This window comes from Leucopleurus acutus (assembly GCF_964270905.1).
Source record: "Leucopleurus acutus genome assembly, chromosome: 5".
In the NCBI taxonomy this organism is placed as follows: Eukaryota; Metazoa; Chordata; class Mammalia; order Artiodactyla; family Delphinidae; genus Leucopleurus; species Leucopleurus acutus.
Window position 1 is genome coordinate 93,829,472 of NC_139147.1, and position 21,423 is coordinate 93,850,894.

At 35.4% G+C, this 21,423-nt stretch overlaps 1 protein-coding gene across 1 annotated transcript in view; it reads left to right on the forward strand.

Annotated features, from left to right (window-relative positions):
• The window catches only part of SPATA16 (spermatogenesis associated 16), a gene marked incomplete at its 3' end in the record, with an annotated part of 224,424 nt that overhangs the window by 56,539 nt on the left and 146,462 nt on the right, over positions 1–21,423 (forward strand). The gene's annotated exons all lie outside the window — the stretch shown is intronic.

Consider the following 21,423-nt stretch of genomic DNA (forward strand, 5'->3'; position numbering starts at 1 on the left):
AACGAGAAAGATCAGAAGGATTTCCAAAACTGCCCAAAATACAGAGAATGGTAGAAGGAAATTCCAACTGTGAAACATGAGCAAAGACTCAAAAGCTTATCGCTTATTTGGAGATACCATAGCTGAGTCGAAGGATGCTATGCAGGGGTGAATGTGACAGCTGTCCAAAGGTGTAAAACACTTTTTAATCTATGTCCTTAAAGATTTCTTTTATATGTTTCTATCCCTCTTCAGAACTCTGTTTTAGCTTGTGGCTTCCTAGAATCCTCAGCCCTATCTTTTTTCTCTATAAAAATGTCCTGTTTCCTAAAGGTCTTGCTCTTATCATGGGTAATATTCAGTTTAATCTATGGCAAAGATAAAGTGATTATGTTATATCTTTCAAATAACTCTTTTCTTAGAATTATGAAGCCTCTACCCCTCTCTGCCTGGCTTAGAATGATTGACCTAAATATTTAGTCTTGTTCATTTTCTGATCTCACACATCCTGGACTTCTTTTGGATACAAATAATAAAACTAATATCAACATGAAAACATAATGTCTGCCCTGTTAATAACCACGAGGAAACACAATTATCAATTATATTAATACTCATTATGTCAGCAGGAGATCTGCCAACATGCTAAAAATCATTTACAACTCTACATCCACAATGATGTAAGAGTTCCGCCAAAGATTCTTCATGGCTTTAAGGAGACCTCAAGCTTGTAGGCTTAAGCTTGACATCAAGGACAACAAAACCACTTTTAAACTCATAAGATAACCTGCTTGAAAGAAATTTTCTTGCTTTAAGTAAACTGCAGAACCTAAACACAGATTCTCTTTGACACCAAAGAAAATTAGACTCTAGTTTCTGGAAACACCTTATGCAACCATCATTTTCAAACCCAATGTCAGGACATATGGTTATGTCAAAGAATTTCATTCCATTTCCCTTTGAAAGGAAAAAGCCACTTGGGTGACTTGTGAGCTCAATGGAAAAAATTATTTAAAATTGGGAATAGCCCAGAAAATCTATAGGCATACATAAACAACATTGAATTGAGATGCACTTGAAAGTAATTATTTATCACCTTCACGGTTTTCACTACACATAAGAAGTGCCACCAAAATGGCCTGCATATTAAGGAAACGATCTCCTGGATATTAGAATGGTTTGATGGATTTTCAAATCATTTTTAATAATAAAAGGATTCAAAATGGTATGGTCATGTCAATACTTAATTCAGTGTTATAAAAATAAGTAACGAACATTAATCAAAATTGTACTATAAGAAACAAGGATGCAAGGATTAGTTTCAATAGATTCACTATTTAGGCTTAGAAACTTTTATTTTAAAACTAAGCATGCTCTTTCAAGACCTTGAAAATTACTGAAGGGAGGATATATAATGATGAATAGTAAACTAATCTTCCCCATTATGCTAGGATTAACTTTTGTATCCTTTTTATTCTATTGTAAAATAACTTTTGCTTCTTTTTCTAAGTTGAACATTAAGAAATGGAAATCAATAGAGGTTAAACAGTCAATTCATACAATTAATAATGCACCAACTGAAATAAATCATTTTGCTACCCAGCAAAATGTCATATTGCAGAACTGCAGAAGACAGTGCATATGATTCTAATATTTAAATGTTTTTAAAGATCTCAGATTTTAAAGTAGAGCCTGAAACATAAATATATTTCTCAAAATAAATAAATTAATCAGGATACGCAGTCTATAAATAGCCTACAACCATTATACATTATACATTCAGTTATACACTGAATGCAGAATCTTGCTTTTGTATTATTACCACATTGTGATGGTTGATACTAATCACGGATCAAAATTAAAATATTCCCTTTTTGCATTTATTTGCATTTGCTGAAGCATCCTTTCTTTAATTTTATGTAAATGTGAGGTCTACTGCATATCTTTAGGAGATTTGTTAACACAAAAATTAGTTTGAAAACCATCACATAGTTTTGCTTCTGATAAAAAGTAACTGCATGTTGTTCTGTCATATAGAAGACTACAAGAACCATAACTTTATGGTTTTAGGTTCAACAAAGATACATTTTGAAATTAATTAGGCAAGTGTTGACATTTAAAATATGATAATAAGTAATACAAAGGCTTTAGAAACAACTGTTAACAAGTTTTTCTTTTTTTAAATAACATATCCGAAGTGGCAAATATGGATATCATTTTTTTTTTTTTTTTACTTCAACCAGAAGTGATGCCTAGACTCATCAGTCAAACATACCAACTCTGTGCTCACTTCATCAAACTAGTATCATTGTTTATCAGAGGTGTCTTGAACATTCCTAAGACTGATTTCTAATTACTGCTATCTTATCAAGAATAGAAATCCTACTATAACTCTTTTCCTATCATACAATTATATGTTTATTTGTATAACTGTAAAGATTCTAATGATGCATATCAACTTTTTTGCATATTTCCCACCTTTATATTGCTGTTGTTTGCTTGTTTTTGCTGCAGAATTTTGATGCCACAAGGTGGCAGGCAAGATGAAGTCTAAAATAGCAAATATGTGGAAATGAGCCTCTTTTCAAAATTGTAATGGTGTCATCTACATTCACTCATTCATTCAACAAATATTTATTGAATGCTCACCAAGAGCTTGTGCTAGGCAGTGGGGGTGGTAGTTGTAAACAGGAAATATGTGGTGTTTATGCATATTAGAAGAGGTAGCAAAGTTTAAAAAACAAATACTAATAAATATGAGAAAAAAGAGTGTGTGATAAATGCAACGAAGGTAGTAACATCATTTCAAGTTGCAGAGGCAGCATTGTATGTTAAATCAGAGCATGGCGTCTGAATCTGACTGCTCAGGTTTTCATTCTGACTCCCCCACTCACCAGTTAGCCTGAGTTTAATTCTCTATATAATTGTGTTATAATAATACTACCTATTTCACAAATACTATATCACAAGGTTTTGTGAAAATTAAACATAAACCCATAGATTCTCTACTCCACCCATGATAGAGTTACTGGTACTGGGCCTGCCTTCCTGCTATAAGTAAGTATAAAACTGGACAAAATATATGAGACAACTCTGTTTAGGCACTGGAAAATGGTCATAGCAGGACTTCGATCCTTGAGAGAAGGACAGTATACATGGTGAGCCCCACAATTTTCTTAGCTTTTTGCTGGGGTTGGTTTCCTGCCCTTACTCAGGGAGTTGGAGATCACATTAAACGTTAAACTGAAATCTCAATGGGCTGAGGAGGAGAGATTAGAATACAAGACTGCCAAAAAAGCTGTAATTTACAGGGCAGGTGACCAAAGGAGAAATAGCTTTGTGAGTAGGTTGGAGTTAGAAGGTTGCATGAGGATTTGCTGCAGGTTCTTGGCCAATATAAGAAGTGAGACGTCAGGTAGCAGAGACTGCCTGCTATGGGACTAAGTGCTAAGTGAAAATACCAGAGGACCTGCAGTGATGGGAGATACTGAAATACCAGTGTGAAGAGACCTCACTGAGTACCTAAGGCATTCAGCTCAAACCCCAGAAAGATCCATGCTTTAAGAGTTAGTACCATGACCTCCAGAATGGATCACTCCTTAGGATTAAACTCAAAGGCAAAACAGACCTGCCTTAATATAGACTAAAACCATGCATGACAAGAACAAGAGTATTTTTCATTTAATTGCCTGATAGGAAAAATATTCAACAACTTTGCAGGGATGATGTCATAATCTCAATTCCTTACAAAGTTTCATCCAAAATGTCTAGCATAAAATAAAAATTTCTGTACATTCAAAGAAATAGGGAGATGAGACTCACATTTAAGAAAATAAACAGTCCATACAATCAGACCCCAAGATGACCCAGATGTTAGAATTGGTAGAAAAAGATTTTAAAGAAGCTACAAAAAATAGATCCAAGGATCTTCAGGCAAAGATGATCATAATAAGTGAAGAGATGAGAATCTCAACAGAAAAACAGAAACTATAGAAAAAAACCAAATGGAGATTTTAGCATGGATTAATGAAATATCTAAAATAAAAATGTACCGATTGACCTTGACATCAGATTGAAGACTTAGTACTAAAGAAAGGATTAGTGAACATGAAGACAAATCAGTAGAAATTACCCCATATGAACACAGAGGAAAAAAAGATATTTTAAAAAATTAACCAATGCTTCAGTGACCTATCCTCAGAGACAGTAACAAGCAATCTAGCATACATGTAACTGTCCCAAAGGGAAAAGAAAGAAAGAAAGAGGCATAAAAGTAATTAGTAGAAGTTTTCCAAATTTGTTTTTTAAAAAAGTAAAATCTAGTTAGCCCCAACTAAAATAAATACAAAGAGAACCACATCTAGAAACAGCATAAGCAAACTTTTGAAAACTCAAGACAGAGAGAAAATATTAAAGGCAGATAAAAGAAAACAATATGTTACACACAGGGACAATGATACAAATAACAATATGTTACACACAGGGACAATGACTTTTAATCAGAAATAATGGAGACCAAAATAAATGGAACAGGAAGTTTAAAGTGCTGAAAGAAAAATGATGTCAAACAAGAATTCAACAACAACAAAAAAATCTTCAAAAGGAGAGTGAGATATAAATACATTTTTAAATAACTAAAGTTAAAAATTAATCTTGAGCAGATCTGTACTTTGAGAAATGATAAATAAGATATTTCAAGCTGAAGTAAATGACAGTAGAGTAAAATTTGGATCTACAAAAAGGAATGAAGAGCATCAGAAATGGTAAATAAGTGAGTAAACATAAAACACTATATATCTTCTCAAAATTTATTTAAGGATGAATGACTTAGGAAAAAATAGTGTTCTATCATATTATCTAAGGTAAAAATAATAAATAATAAGATTACATATTTTGATGTGCAATATTTGACTACAATATCACAAAAACCTGTGGGAGGAAGCACAAATGGAATTTTACTACTAAAGTTTTTACATGAGGTAGCACAATATTAACTCTAGCCTGTGTTAAATTAAAAATGCATGTTATAATCCCTAGAGTAATCATTAAAAATATTACGAGTATAGCTAGAAAGCCAATTATGGACTTAAAATTATATACTAAAGAATATTTAATTAACTGAAGTCAATAAAGGAGGAAGAGAAGAACAAATAATGGATGGGACACTGGAAGATAATAGCAGGACAACAGATTTGAACAAAATCATTAATAATTACATTAAACATACTAATTGACTAAACAATCCAATTATAAGGCAGATATCATCAGTCTGGATTAAATCACAAGATTCAACTATGTTCTATCTACAAAAAGACATAGTTTGAAAGTAAAAGGAAGAAAAATGACATACCATACAGTAAACATAAAAATCTGTTTTTCTGTCAGACTTGGCTATGTTACTATCAGACAAAGTAGGTCTCAGGGAAAAGAGTTATTACCAAGGATAAAAATAAGGCTCAACAAAATTTTGAAAATTTGAAATCTGACAGAGCTTTTTCTCTGACTATAATGCAATTAAATTAGAAATCATTAAGATATCTAGAAAAACCCCTCCAAATACTTGGAAATTAAGCAATACACATCTAAATAACCCATCAGTCAAAATATAAGAAAATAAAATAACAAAGGCATGGATTTGAATTTCTGCTTCATCACTTACTAGCTTTGACTTTCACAAGTAACTTAACTTCACTTTGCCTCAGTTTTCTCATCTTTAAATCTAAGTAAACTGGTTAAAATCACTCCTAAATCTTAAAATACATCAGATTTGTATTTTGTTTCAATCCCACCACCAATAACGAATGCAGATTATTTTCAATGGTAATAACAGCAATAAACTCTATATATGCATAGAGGACACTATTATTTTTAAAATACCCTTTAGATGTGAAAAGATGTTCAACATCCTTACTTATTGGAGAAATGCAAGTCAAAACTACAGTGAGATACCACTTACACCAGTCACAATGGCCAACATTAAAAAGTCTACAAACAACAAATGCTGGAGAGGGTGCGAAGAAAAGGGATCCCTCGCTACATTCCCATTAGCGGTAATGGGAATGTGCTGCAGTCACTATGGAAAACAATATGGAGGTTCCTCAGAAAACTAAAAATAGAATCACCATATGATGCAACAATCCCACTCCTAGGCATATATCTGGACAAAACTATAATTCAAAAAGATACATGCACCCCTATGTTCATAGCAGCATTATTTACAATAGCCAAGACGTGGAAACAACCTAAATTAAATGTCCATCAACAGACAAATGAATAAAGAAGATGTGGTACATATATGCAATGGAATCCTACTCAGCCATAAAAAACAGAAAATAATGCCATTTGCAGCAACATGGATGCAACTAGAGATTATCATACTAAGTGAAGTAAGTCAGAAAGAGAAAGACAAATACCATATGATATCACTTATATGTGGAAGCTAAAATATGACACAAATGAACTTATCTACAAAACAGAAACAGACTCACAGACATAGAGAACAGACTTGTGGTTGCCAAGGGGAAGGCGGGGTGGGGGAAGGATCAACTGGGAGTTTGGGGTTAGTAGATACAAACTATTACATATAGAATGGATAAACAACAAGGTCTTACTGTATAGCACAGGGAACTATATCCAATAGCCTGGGATAAACCATAATGGAAAAGAATATAAAAAGAAGAGTGTATATATGTGTATAACTGAGTCACTTTACTATACAGCAGAAATTAACACAACATTGTAAATCAACTATACTTCAATTAAAAAATAAGATAAAATAAAATACCCTTTTTGAACCCAAGATATACTGAATAAAGTAGACAATTTGGAATATTCTATGAAAATACAAGTTTGGGGGGCATCATTATTTATAACTTTGAGGATAATTAAAATGCTCAGAGGTGATATAAGCTTAAACCATTACAGACATTCATGAGTTTTAGAATAAACTGGTTCATAATAGAAATAACAGAAATTTTGAAAATTTCTTGCAGATCTCACGAAATGAGATATTTAAAATACAACATGCTCCTCTTTACCATAACTGAATGTTCAAAGTTTGGCCAGGAGTGACATGAGAAATATGGCAGAACAGGATGTTCCCAGCTTGTATCATCCCCTGGCAACAATAACTTGGCCGCCATTCACAGACAAAAAGTGTCTTTGTGGGAGCTTTGGAATCCAGGCAGGACACTGTGAAACCTCAGGGGGGCCCACAACCAAGGAAGTCTGTTTTAATAAAGCAGGCCCAAACCAAGGGGGATGGCACCCTTATAGTGTCCCTAGTAAGACTCAGAAACAGTTCTGACCCCTGTGGATTTGTCTATAGCCCCCTTTGACCTTGGTCCTGCCACCAGCACAAGATGCCAAGGAACCTCAGAGAAGTCATGCCTGCCTATGCCTCAGTAATAAACCCACAGCTATGGACACTGAAGTAACTCATGATCTGACTCCATCTCCTTTCAGCCACCATCCATAAGCAGTCCTACCAGCCCAGGGACATGGCTGGAGACATACTTATTTGCATCCCCAGAGATCCTGAAATGTCCCTCTGACACAGCTCTAGCCCTTCCCCACTGCAGTCAGGGAACAGTTCTACCCACCTAGGGATCTGGTGGGAGACATGACCATCCATGCCTTCAGAGCTATGACTTCAGATCTCATTTCCAGTTGTGTACCCTGAAGCAATCTTGGGCCTCAGTTCCAGCTCCTATCAACCATAGTCCAGAGCCAGCCAGTCTGTCCAGGGACCCACCCAGTGGCCCAGTAGAAGCCCTCCCAAGGACTCAAAGAGAGGCATATCATTCCACATACCTGATAACAGGACCACTGTCTGAAGACCCAACTGCAGACCCTGAAGTGGAACCTTGTCCCAGCACCAGCCCTACTAATCAAGGTTCTAGAGGCAGTTCTGTCCATCCAGGGACCAAATAGGATCCACTCAAGCCCAAATCCCTGGTAAAAGGCTCACCAAACACAGAGCCCATTGTGAACACAGCAACAGCCAAGTAACCTAGCTCTAATCCATCTCAGCTGTAATTCTGCAGGTAATCTCATCAGCCTGGGAAACCAATAGAAGCCAACACTGGAGCACCTAAATATTTAAGGCAAACATTAACAGACTGAAGGAATAGACAGCAATACAATAATAGTAGGGAACTTCAATACCCCACTCTCAATAATGGATAGATTATCCAGACAGAAAATCAATAAGGAAAAAACAGACTTGAATAACACTATAGACTAAATTGATATAATTAACATATACAGAACATTCCATCGAACGGCACAAGAATACACATTTTTTCCAAGCACACACAGAACATTCTCCAGGATAGATCATATGTTGGCCCACAAAGCAAGTCTTAACAAATTAATGAAGATTGATATCATATAAAGTACCCCTTGACAACCACAATGATATAAAACTAGGAATAATAATGGGAGGAATATTGATAAATTCAGAAATACATGTAAATTAAACAACATACTCTGGAAAATCCAATAAAAAAGAAATCAGAAAATATCTTGAGACAAACAAAAATGAAAACACAACATACCAAAAACTTATGTAATGCAGCAAAAGCAGTTCTAAGAGGGAAATTTATAGCAGTAAACAACTACATTAAGAAAAAAGGAAGATGTCAAATAAACAAGCTAACTTTACATCTCAAGGAACTTGAAAAAGAAGAACAAACTAAGCCCAAATTTAGCAGAACGAAGGAAATAATGAAGATTAGAGCAAAACGAATGAAAAAGAGACTAGAGAAACAATGTAAAAAATCAACAAAACTAGAAGATGTTTTGAAAAGATAAATAAAATTGACAAAATTTTAGCGAGACTAACCAAAAAAAGAGAGAGGACTCAAAATTATAAATGAACGAGAAGACATTACAGCTTATATCACAGAAATACAAAGGATCGTAAGAGACTACTATGAAATATTATACACCAACAAATGGGATAGCCTAGAAGGCATGGACAAATTCCTAGAAACATACAATCTGCCATGAAAAACATCATGAAGAAATAGAAAATCTGAACAGACTAATAATAAGTATGCATTTTGAAGCAGCAATCAAAAGCCCCCCAACAAAGAAAAGACTAGGACCAGATGGCTTCACTAGTGAATTATACCAAACATTTAAATAATTAACATCAGTCCTTCTCAAACTCTTTCAAAAACAGAAGAGGAGGAAATACTTCCAAACTAATTTTACAAGGCCAGCATTACTCTAATACCAAAGACAAATAAGGACACTACAAGAAAGGAAAATTACAGGTCAATATCCTTAATGAACATAGATGCAAAATTCCTGAAGAAAATACTAGCAAAGCAAATTCAACAGCACATTGAAAGGATCACACATCATAATCAAGTGAGATCTATTCTTGGGATGCAAGGTTCCCAGGACATACACAAATTAACAAACATGATAGATCACCTTAAGAAAATAAAAGATAAAAATTATATGATCATCTGAATAGATGCAGGAAAAAAGCATTTGACAAAATTTAACATTCTTTCATGATAAAAACTCTCAACAAATTAGGTATAAAAGGAATGTACCTCAACATAATAAAGACAACATATGACCATCATACTCAACAGTAAAAAGCTGAAAGTTCTTCCTCTAAGATCAGGAACAAGATAAGGATTCTGACTCTTGCCATTTTTTATTCAACATAGTACTGGAAGTCCTATACAGAGGAATTAGGCAAGAAAAAGAAATAAAAGCCATGCAAATAAGAAAGGAAGAAGCAAAACTGTCTCTATTTGCGGATGATATGATCTTATAAATAGAAAGCCTTAAAGCCTCCGCAAAGAAATTGTTAGAACCAATAATGAATTCAGCAAAGTTGCAGGATACAAAATTAATATACAAAAATTATTTGCATTTCTATACACAACAGTGACTAACCAAAAAAGAAATTAAGAAAACAATCTTATTTACAGTAGCATCAAAAATAATAAATAATACTTAGGAATAAATTTAACTAAGGAGATGAAATACCAGTACACTGAAAACTGTAAGACTTTGATGAAAGATGGCAGAAGACACAAATAAATAGAAAGGTATCCTGTATTCATGGATTGGAAGAATAAATATTGTTAAAATTCCATACTACCCAAAGAAATCTATAGATTTAGTGTAGATTTATACACTAAATATAAAAAAGTTCAATGGCATTTTTCAAAGAAGTAGAAAAAAATCAGTCAAAATTCATGTGGAACCACAAAAAAACTGAATAGCCAAAGCAATCTTGAGAAAGAAGAACAGAGCTGAAGGCATCAACTTCCTGACTTCAAACTATATTACAAAGCTATCAAACCATAATGGTACTGGCATATAAACAGGCACACAGACCAATGGAAAAGAATAAAGAGCCCAGAAGTAAATCCACATGTATATGGTCAATGAGTCTAAGACAAGGATGTCAAGAATACAAAATGGGAAAAGGATAGTCTATTTAATAGATGACATTGAAAAAACTGGATATCCACATGCAAAAGAATGAAATTAGACCCTTATATTATACCATATACAAAAATCAACTCAAAATGGATTAAAGACTTAAATTAAGACCTGAAACTATAAAACTCCTAGAAGAAATCATAGGGGGAAATCTCTTTGACATTGCTCTTGGCAGTGATGTTTTGGATATGACACCAAAAGCACAGGCAACAAAAGCAAAAATAAATAAGTGGGGCTATGTCAAACTAAAAACTTATGCACAGCAAAGGAAATAACAAAATGAAAAGGCAACCTATGAAATAAAAGAAAATATTTGCAAACCATATGTTAGGGGTTGCAAACCATGGCAAGGAGTTAGACATCCAAAATATAGAGGGAAGAGATATGGGGATATATGTATATGTATAGCTGATTCACTTTGTTATAAAGCAGAAACTAACACACCACTGTAAAGCAATTATACTCCAATAAAGATGTTAAAAAATTTATATATATATGGAGCTCTTACAACTCAATAGCAAAAAAAAAAAAAAAAAAAAAACGCTGATTTTAAAAATGGGCAAAAGATTGGAACAGACATTTTTCCAAAGAAGACATTAAAATGGCCAACAGATATATGAGCATCACTAATCATCAGGGAAATGCATATCAAAACAATGAACCACTACCTCAGACCCGTTAGAATGGCTATTATCAAAAAGGCGAGATAACAAGTATTAGCAACGATGCGGAAAAAGGGAACCCTTGTGCATTGTTGATGGGAATGTAAACTGCCAAAGTCAAAATGGAAAACAATACGGAGGTTCCTCAAAAGATGTTAAAGGAACTACAATATGATCCAGCAATCCCACTGCTGGACCTATAACCAAAGAAACAAAGTCAGTATCTTGAAAAAGCATCTGCACTCCCATGTTCACTACAACATTATTCACAATACCCAAGATGTAAAACAATCTAAGTGTCTGTTTACAGATGAATGGATAAAGAAAATGTGAAATAGATACATACACACACACACTATTATTCAGCCATAAAAAAGTAGGGAATCCTGCAATTTGTGACAATATGACTGAACCCAGAGGACATTAAACTAAGTACAATAAGCCAGACACAGAAAGACAAACACTGTATGATCTCACTTATATGTGGAATCTAAAAAGTCTAACTCAGAGAACCAGAGAGTAAAATATTTGTTGCTAGGGCCTGAAGGTGGGGAAAATGTGGAGATATTCATCAAAGGGCATAAACTTTCAGCATGGTGACTATAGTTAAAACTGTATTGTATATTTGAAATTCGATAAAAAGATGCTGAGTGTTCTCACCACACTGGGGAAAAAAAAAAAAAACTATGTGAGATGTGAGGCGATAGGTGTGTTAAGTGATTGTAGTAGTCATTTCACAATGTATACGTGTATCAAACTATTACATTTTCCACCTTGAATACATACAGTTTTTGGCAAGTATGCCTCAATAAAACTTGGGGGAAAATTAAAATTAAAATAGCTAAGCTAAAAGAAAAAAAAGTGGCCATTAAATTCAACAAGTCAATAGCATTCGATGAAACAAAACAATTCTCACAATCTTAGGTGAACTTAAAACCACAATACTAATAGTAAAACAAAAGAGGACATTGCTGGAGCCAGTTTCTTGATATGAAAAAATGTTTAGGCTACTAAGTATCAGTGTTGATACTACTTATAGGGGGATAATAATAGGAAACACAAAAGAAAAAGATGTGATCTTATCTGAAATATACATAACCCTGGGTACCTCACAGTGCTTTGCTTTGAGAAAACATATGGGTGACTATTTTGATGACATTGCCATTCATAAAAAGACGTTACATTATCCATGCTGTTTTTCTAAACTCTTAAGGAAAGGGCTTCAGTTTAAATATGCCTGCTCTTCCTATTCCTAACCTCTGTGTTCCCTAAATTACAGGGTGTTACTTTCAGTTGAATGAAATAAGCATAGTCTGTATGTGTTTGTGTGCCCGTGTATGCTTGTATGTTTGCATGAGCTTGCAAGTGTGGAGAAAACAAGGGGAAATCATGGCATGCCATTTTAAGGATATCAGGTTGGACTTTTAGCAAGTAGGCACTTTGCCTCTTTGAGAAGTTAGGCATATTAAAATACTGTATGAATCATTAGTACATTTATGTCTCTTTCTATTTTACCCCCATAAAAATATATTTACCTATGCAATAAAAAGATGCTTTCACCGAAGATTGTATTAAACGCTCCAAGTTTTCCTTTCAACCCTAAAAAGGAATATAAAACATGCCAATTTCAACCCTAAAAAGGAATATAAAACAGGGCAAAGATTGTGTTCACTGTTATAATACTGCAAAGAACAGGTACAATACCTCTCTGCAGTGCAAAGCTGACCATGTTAAGCAATTGTTCTCAAGCAGGAACAAGAACAAGCATTTATTGAACACCTGCCAGGTAGCAGGTGTGAATTAGGCATTTCATATGCCATTTCAGTTAATCCTTCCAAATAACTTCCTGAGAAAGTTCCCTTACTACCATTTACACATGAAGGAACTACATCCCAGCAAATCCATGATATCACAGTAATTTTTCTTTCTCCTAGATATTCTGGCTGTCATCACATTTCATCCTAAATTATGAAAATCATAGCATCTTTAAAATTTGAAGGGTTCCCATACTGACGGTGGTGGCAGTGGGATGTGGTGGGCATTTTCCCTGTAATTAGAAAATCTAGGTGCAACTACCATTTCACTGGTGGTTTTGCAAAAGCCTTGACTTCCTCGTGTATGATCTGTGGATAATAATGCTTAGCTTGGCAAGTTAACTGTACAATATTGATGCAACATAGCCTTTACATCACAAGATTCTAATATAATTACCAGTTTTCACCCTTCCTTTACCTGAAGCCTGCCTCTTCTTTGTGATCATCACATGAATCAATAAAAATAGCCTTGTAAGGTAAATACATGGCCTTATTTCTGAAAGAAATAAATAATAAGAAAAAAGATAATGAAGATTAAAGCTAATAAATTCCAGAAAACAATTAAACATGGCCATATATTACCCAAGGAATATAAATGGCTAAGTGTTCCAGAGTCATTATGTGCTTATCTTAGTAAGGACCCAAGAAATAGGACACTGATGGCTCAGATACCTTATTAGAAATTTATTTTCTGCAGAAAGAGGAAAGGAGGAGAAGGAGGGGAAGGGAAGAGAGGAAGAGAGGAATGGGAGGAGGAAAAGGAAGAGATAACAATGACCATGTCTGATATGAGAGGAAAATTTGAACACGTAGTAAAGGCAAAAAAACAACAAACAGAAAAAAACCACAAAACTTATTGACCCCTTCTTAAGTTTTCAATTATAGGCAGGTTCTGAAGCTGGGTCAGATTCCTTGAGTTGCCTGTCCAAGTTGCAAAAGATGTGATAAAAGGATCATACTCTGTTTATATTACAGAGTAATATAAACAAATATAATAATGTAAATATGTAAACGTATTTACAACCTTTCATGGTTATATCTGTACCACTTTTCATTATAACAAAGCCTGCAACAGATTAATTAAAATAACCCCACCTACAGCATTCCTCTACTGCCTCCATGACCCTTTGCCATTCCTCCCATGGCTCCTCACCGGAACACATCACCTCCTACCCTTACATTCAAGTTGACAGCATTTTACTTTACAATCATCTTGCTTGGTGTTTTATTTCTTTTCCTAGCTTCCACTCTTTTTCTTCTAACAATTTAGGCTAGTCTTAACTCTGAGGTCAGTTATCTATTCAGTTTTTATCTTTCCTTTCCACTTACTCACTGAGATAAAAATGGTTCATAAATTAAGAAGCAGTATATTAGTGTATGGGAGTGCTATCTGATGCAACAATGCATCTGTCAATCAGGACCTCTATAAAACTTAAATCTACCAGTTATTGTTGGTTTATTCCCTTGTTTTTGATTTCCATATGGTTCTTGGAAAACAGAACAGACAGCGCTAATGCACAGTTCCCATGCTGAGTACTGCCTTCAGGAAACGTTCATTTCGGTCCTCGAAGCTGGCAAGAAGGCTGCACAGACACTCCTTGTGGGTGGCTCTGTTCTTACGTTATTTAAGAGGATTCTTTTATATTTGTTTCTCACTTTCTAATACACCAGCTTTTTTTTTTAACATCTTTATTGGAGTATAATTGCTTACAGTGTTGTGTTAGTTTCTGCTGTATAACACAGAAAATCAGCTATATGTATACATATATCCCCATATCCCCTCCTTATCCCATCCCTCTAGGTGGTCACAACCTACTGGGAAGCAGTTACACAGCACCAGGAGATCAGCTTGGTGCTTTGTACACCAGCTTTAAAATCCATTCTCATGGGATGAACAAGTCACGTAGCCTTTCTGCAATTTCTTCCTCTGTAAATTCTCACTGGGATATTAAAAGTATTGATGTACTTAGAATTTTGAAATGTTCTAAAATTTGTAATTGGTGTGGCCTGGGGTAAGTACACATAATGAGAAAGATGAAATGTTTGTTTCTACTTCCTGAAAGGTCAATTAATTTTTTAAAATGTTCTAGATTTTAAAGGGCTAATTCTGTAACTACAAGTAAAGAAGAATAGAGGAGCTGCAAGTTTGCTTGTAATGTAGTGACACAAGCTTCAGAAACCAAAGTCCTGGATTTGAATCTCTGCACATCATTGAGTAACCTTAACTTTCACAAGTCATTTAACTTATCTTTGACTCAGTTTCTGTATCTCTGAACAAGGGATAATAACAATACCTTCCTATACACTTGTAAAGGGGGTGAAAGGATATTATAGATATGAAAGTGTTTTGCGGGGCTGGGGGGGGAGCACAGGGTAGGATGAATTGGGAGATTGGGATTGACATATATACACTATCAATACTATGTATAAAATAGATACCTAATGATAACATACTGTATAGCACAGGCAACTCTACCCAATGCTCTGTGGTAACCTAAATTGGAAGGAAATCCAAAAAAAGAGGTGATATATGTATATGTATAGCTGATTCACTTTGCTGTACAGCAGAAATTAACAAAACATTGTAAAGCAACTATACTCCAATAAAAATTAATTAAAAAAGAAAGTGTTTTGAAAATGGAAAATGTTTGTGCAAATCTTTTTTTTTCTTTTATTTACTAAATCAGAGTTTCTAAAAGTATTCCATCTGTCCTGCAAGATGTTCCACGAAAAACAAAAGGACTCCAGTCTAGAAGTTCATGAAACAGGAAATCCTAATCCTTTCTTACAGGTTTATCAAGCACACTAGCACATTAAGCCTGTGAAAAGTCCTACAGTCAAAAAAGTGATTAATTTTTTTTATTTTAACGTTTTTATTTTAACGTTTTAATTGGAGTATAATTGCTTTACAATGGTGTGATAGATTCTGTTTATAACAAAGTGGATCAGTTATACATATACATATATCCCCATATCTCTTCCCTCTTGCATCTGCCTCCCTCCCACCCTCCCTATCCCACCCTTCTAGCTGGTCAAAAAGCACTGACTTTTTCCAAGCTTACGCCTTCCCCTCCCCGTGTCCTCAAGTCCATTCTCTAGTAGGTCTGCGTCTTTATTTTCGTCTTGTCCCTAGGTTCTTCATGACCTTTTTTTTTTTTTTTTAGATTCCATATAATGTGTTAGCATACGGTATTTGTCTTCCTCTTTCTGACTTACTTCACTCTGCATGTCAGACTCTAGGTCCATCCACCTCACTACAAATAACTCAATATCATTTCTTTTCATGGCTGAGTAATATTCCATTGTATATATGTGCCACACCTTCTTTATCCATTCATCTGTCAATGGACACCTAAGTTGCTTCCATGTCCTAGCTACTGTAAATAGAGCTGCAATGAACATTGTGGTACAGGACTCTTTCTGTATAATGGTTTTCTCAGGGTATATGCCCAGTAGTGGGATTACTTGGTCATATGGTAGTTCTATTTTTAGTTTTTTAAGGAACCTCCATACTGTTCTCCATAGTGGCTGTATCCATTTACATTCCTACCAACAGTGTATGAGAGTTCCCTTTTCTCCACACCCTCTCCAGCATTTATTGTTTGTCGATTTTTTGAAGATGGCCATTCTGACCAGTGTGAGATGATACTGCATTGTAGTTTTGATTTGAATTTCTCTAATGGTTAACAATGTTGAGCATTTTTTCATGTGTTTGTTGTCAATCTGTATATCTTCTTCAGAGAACGGTCTATTTACATCTTCTGCCAATTTTTGTTGTTTGTTTTTTTCATATTGAGCTGCATGAGCTGCTTGTAAATTTTGGAGATTGATCCTTTGTCAGTTGCTTCATATGCAAATATTTTCTCCATTCTGAGGGTTGTCTTTTCATCTTATTTACGGTTTCCTTTGCTGTGCAAAACCTTTTAAGTTTAATTAGGTCCCATTAGTTTATTTTTGTTTTTATTTCCATTTCTCTAGTAGGTGGGTCAAAAAGGATCTTGCTGTGATTTATGTCATACAGTGTTCTGCCTATGTTTTCCTCTAAGGGGTTGATAGTGTCTGACCTTACATTTAGCTCTTTCATCCATCTTGAGTTTATTTTTGTGTATGGTGTTGGGGAGTGTTCTAATTTCACTCTTTTACATGTAGCTGTCCAGTTTTCAGCACCACTTATTGAAGAGGCTGTCTTTCCTCCACTGTATATTCTTGCCTCCTTTACCAAAGATAAAGTGACCATATGTGTGTGGGTTTATCTCTTGGCTTTCTATCCTGTTCCATTGATCGATATTTCTGTTTTTGTGCCAGTACCATACTGTCTTGATTACTGTAGCTTTGTAGTATAGTCTGAAGTCAGGGAGCCTGATCCCTCCAGCTACATTTTTCTTGCTCAAGATTGCTTTGGCTATTCGGGGTCTTCTCTGTTTCCATACAAATTGTGAAATGTTCTGTTCTACTTCTGTGAAAAATGACAGTGGTAGTTTGACAGGGATTGCATTGAATCTGTAGATTGCTTTGGGTAGTAGAGTCATTTTCACGATGTTGATTCTTCCAATGCAAGAACATGGTATATCTCTCCATCTATTTGTATCACCTTTAATTTCTTTCATCAGTGTCTTATAATTTTCTGCATACAGGTCTTTTGTCTCCTTAGGTAGGTTTATTCCTAGGTATTCTATTCTTTTTGTTGCAATGGTAAATGGGAGTGTTTCCTTAATTTCTCTTTCTGACTTTTTATCATTAGTGCACAGGAATGCAAGAGATTTCTGTGAATTAATTTTGTATCCTGCTCTTTACCAAATTCATTGATTAGCTCTAGTAGTTTTCTGGTAGCATCTTTAGGATTTTCTATGTATAGTATCATATCATCTGCAAACAGTGACAGCTTTACTTCTTCTTTTCTGATTTGGATTCCTTTTATTTCTTTTTCTTCTGATTGCGGCAGCTAAAACTTCCAAGACTACATTGAAAAATAGTGGTGAGAGGGGGCAACCTTGTTTTGTTCTTGATCTTAGTGGAAATGGTTTCAGTGTTTCACCATTGAGGACGATGTTGGCTGTGGGTTTGTCATATATGGCCTTTATTATGTTGAGGTCAGTTCCCTCTATGCCTACTTTCTGGAGGGTTTTTATCATAAACTGCTGTTGAATTTTGTCCAAAGCTTTCTCTGCATCTATTCAGATGATCATATGGTTTCTCTCCTTCAATTTGTCAATATGGTGTATCACATGGATTGATTTGCATATATTGAAGAATCCTTGCATTCCTGGGATAAACCCCACTTGATCATGGTGTATGATCCTTTTAATGTGCTGCTGGATTCTGTTTGCTACTATTTCATTGAAGACTTTTGCATCTACGTTCATCAGTGATATTGGTCTGTAGTTTTCTTTCTTTGTGACATCTTTGTCTGGTATTGGTATCATTGTGATGGTGGCCTTGTAGAATGAGTTTGGGAGTGCTCCTCCCTCTGATATATTTTGGAAGAGTTTGCAAAGGAGAGGTGTTAGCTCTTCTCTAAATGTTTGATAGAATTCGCCTGTGAAGCCATCTGGTCCTGGGCTTTTGTCCGTTGGAAGATTTTTAATCACAGTTTCATTTTCAGTGTTTATGACTGGTCTGTTCATATTTTCTATTTCTTCCTGGTTCCATCTTGGAAGGTTGTGCATTTCTAAGAATTTGTCCATTTACTTCCAGGTTGTCCATTTGATTGACATAGAGTTGCTTGTAGTAATCTCTCATGATCCTTTGTATTTCTGCAGTGTCAGTTGTTACTTCTCCTTTTTCGTTTCCAATTCTATTTATTTGAGTCCTCTCCCTTTTTTTCCCTGATAAGTCTGGCTAATGATTTATCAATTTTGGTTATCTCCTCACAGAAACAGCTTTTAGTTTTATTGATCTTTGCTATTGTTTCACTTCTTTTCATTTATTTCTGATCTGATCTTTATGATTTCTTTCCTTCTGCTAAATTTGGGGTTTATTTGTTCTTCCTTCTCTAATTGTTTTAGGCGTAAGGTCAGGTTGTTTATTTGACATGCTTCTTGTTTCTTAAGGTAGGATTGTATTGCTATAAACTTCCCTCTTAGAACTGCTTTTGCTGCATCCCATAGGTTTTGGGTCGTCATGTGTTCATTGTCACTTGTTTCTAGGTATTTCTTGATTCCTCTTTGATTTCTTCAGTGATCTCTTGGTTATTAAGTAGTGTATTGTTTAGCCTCCATGTGTTTGTATTTTTTACAGAATTTTTCCTGTAATTGACATCTAGTCTTATAGCGTTGTGGTCAGAAAAGATACTTGATACGATTTCAATATTCTTAAATTTACCAAGGCTTCACTTGTGACCTGAGATATGATCTATCCTGGAGAATGTTCCATGAGCACTTGAGAAGAAAGTGTATTCTGTTGTTTTTGGATGGAATGCCCTATAAATATTAAGTCCATCTTGTTTAATGTATCATTTACAGTTTGTGTTTCCTTATTTATTTTCATTTTGGATGGTCTGTCCATTGGTGAAAGTGTGGTGTTAAGTTCCCTACTATGATTGTGTTACTGTCAATTTCCCCTTTTATGGCTGTTAGCAGTTGCCTTATGTGTTGAGGTGCTCCTATGTTGGGTGCATGAATATTTACAAATGTTATATCTTCTTCTTGGATTGATCCCTTGATCATTATGTAGTGCCCTTGTCTCTTGTAATAGTTTTGTTTTAAAGTCTATTTTGTCTGATATGAGAATTGCTATCCCAGCTTTCTTTTGATTTCCATTTGCATGGAATATCTTTTTCCATCCCCTCACTTTCAGTCTGTATGTGTCCCTAGGTCTGAAGTGGGTCTCCTGTAGACAGCATATATGCGGGTCTTGTTTTTGTATCCAGCCAGCCAGTCTATGTCTTTTGGTTGGAGCATTTAATCCATTTACATTTAAGGTAATTATTGATATGTATGTTCCTATTACCATTTCTGAATTGTTTTGGGTTTATTATTGTACGTCTTTTCCTTCTCTTGTATTTCCTGCCTAGAGAAGTTCCTTTAGCATTTGTTGTAGTGCTAGTTTGGTGGTGCTCAATTCTCTTAGCTTTTGCTTGTCTGTAAAGGTTTTAATTTCTCCGTCAAATCTGAATGAGGTCCTTGCTGGGTAGAGTAATCTTGTTTGTCAGTTTTTCTCCTTCATCACCTTAAATATGTCCTGCCACTCCCTCCTGGCTTGCAGAGTTTCTGCTGAAAGTTCAGCTGTTAACCTTATGGGGATTCCCTTATGTGTTACTTGTTGTTCTTCCCTTTCTGTTTTTCATATTTGTTCTTTGTATTTAATTTTTGATAGTTTGATTAATCTGTGTCTTGGTGTGTTTCTCCTTGGATTTATCTTGTATGGGACTCTCTGTGCTTCCTGGACTTGATTAACTATTTCCTTACCCATATTAGGGAAGTTTTCAACTACAATCTCTTCAAATATTTTCTCAGTCCCTTTCTTTTTCCTCTTCGTCTTCTGGGACCCCCTATAATTCGAATGTTCGTGCATTTAATATTGTCCCAGAGGTTTCTGAGACTCTCCTCAATTCTTTTCATTCTTTTTTCTTTATTCTTCTCTGCAGTAGTTATTTCCACTATTTTATCTTCCAGGTCACTTATCCGTTCTTCTGCCTCAGTTATTCTGCTACTGATCCCTTCAAGAAAATGTTTAATTTCATTTATCATGTTGTTCATGATTGTTTGTTCGCTCTTTTGTTCTTCTACATCCTTGTTAAACGTTTCTTGTATTTTCTCCATTCTATTCCCAAGATTTTGGATCATCTTTACTATCATTATTCTGAAATCTTTTTCAGGTAGACTGTCTACTTCCTCTTCATTTGTTAGGTCTGGTGGGTTTTTACCTTGCTCCTTCATCTGCTGTGTGTTTCTTTGACTTCTCATTTTGCTTAACTTACTGTGTTTGGGGGGTCTCCTTTTCACAGGCTGCAGGTTCATAGTTCCCGTAGTTTTTGGTGTGTGCCCCCAATGGCTAAGGTTGATTCAAGTGGGTTGTGTAGGCTTCCTGGTGGAGGGGACTGGTGCCTGTGTTCTGGTGGCTGAGGCTGGATCTTGTCTTTCTGGTGGGCAGGTCCACATCTGATGGTGTTTTTTGGGGTGTCTGTGACCTTATTATGATTTTAGGCAGCCTCTCTGCTAATGGATGGGGTTGTGTTTCTGTCTTGCTAGTTGTTTGGCATAGGGTGTCCAGTACTGTAGCTTGCTGGTTGTTGAGTGAAGCTGGGTGCTGGTGTTGAGATGGAGATCTCTGGGATATTTTTGCCATTTGATATTACATGGAACTGGGAGGTCCCTGGTGGACCAATGTCCTGAACTTGGCTCTCCCACATCAGAGGCACAGCCCTGACGCCTGGCTGGAGCACCAAGAGGCTGTCATCCACATGGCTCAGAAGAAAAGGGAGGGAGGGAGGGAGGGAGGGAGGGAGGGAGGGAGGAAGGAAGGAAGGAAGGAAGGGAGAGATAAAATAAAAT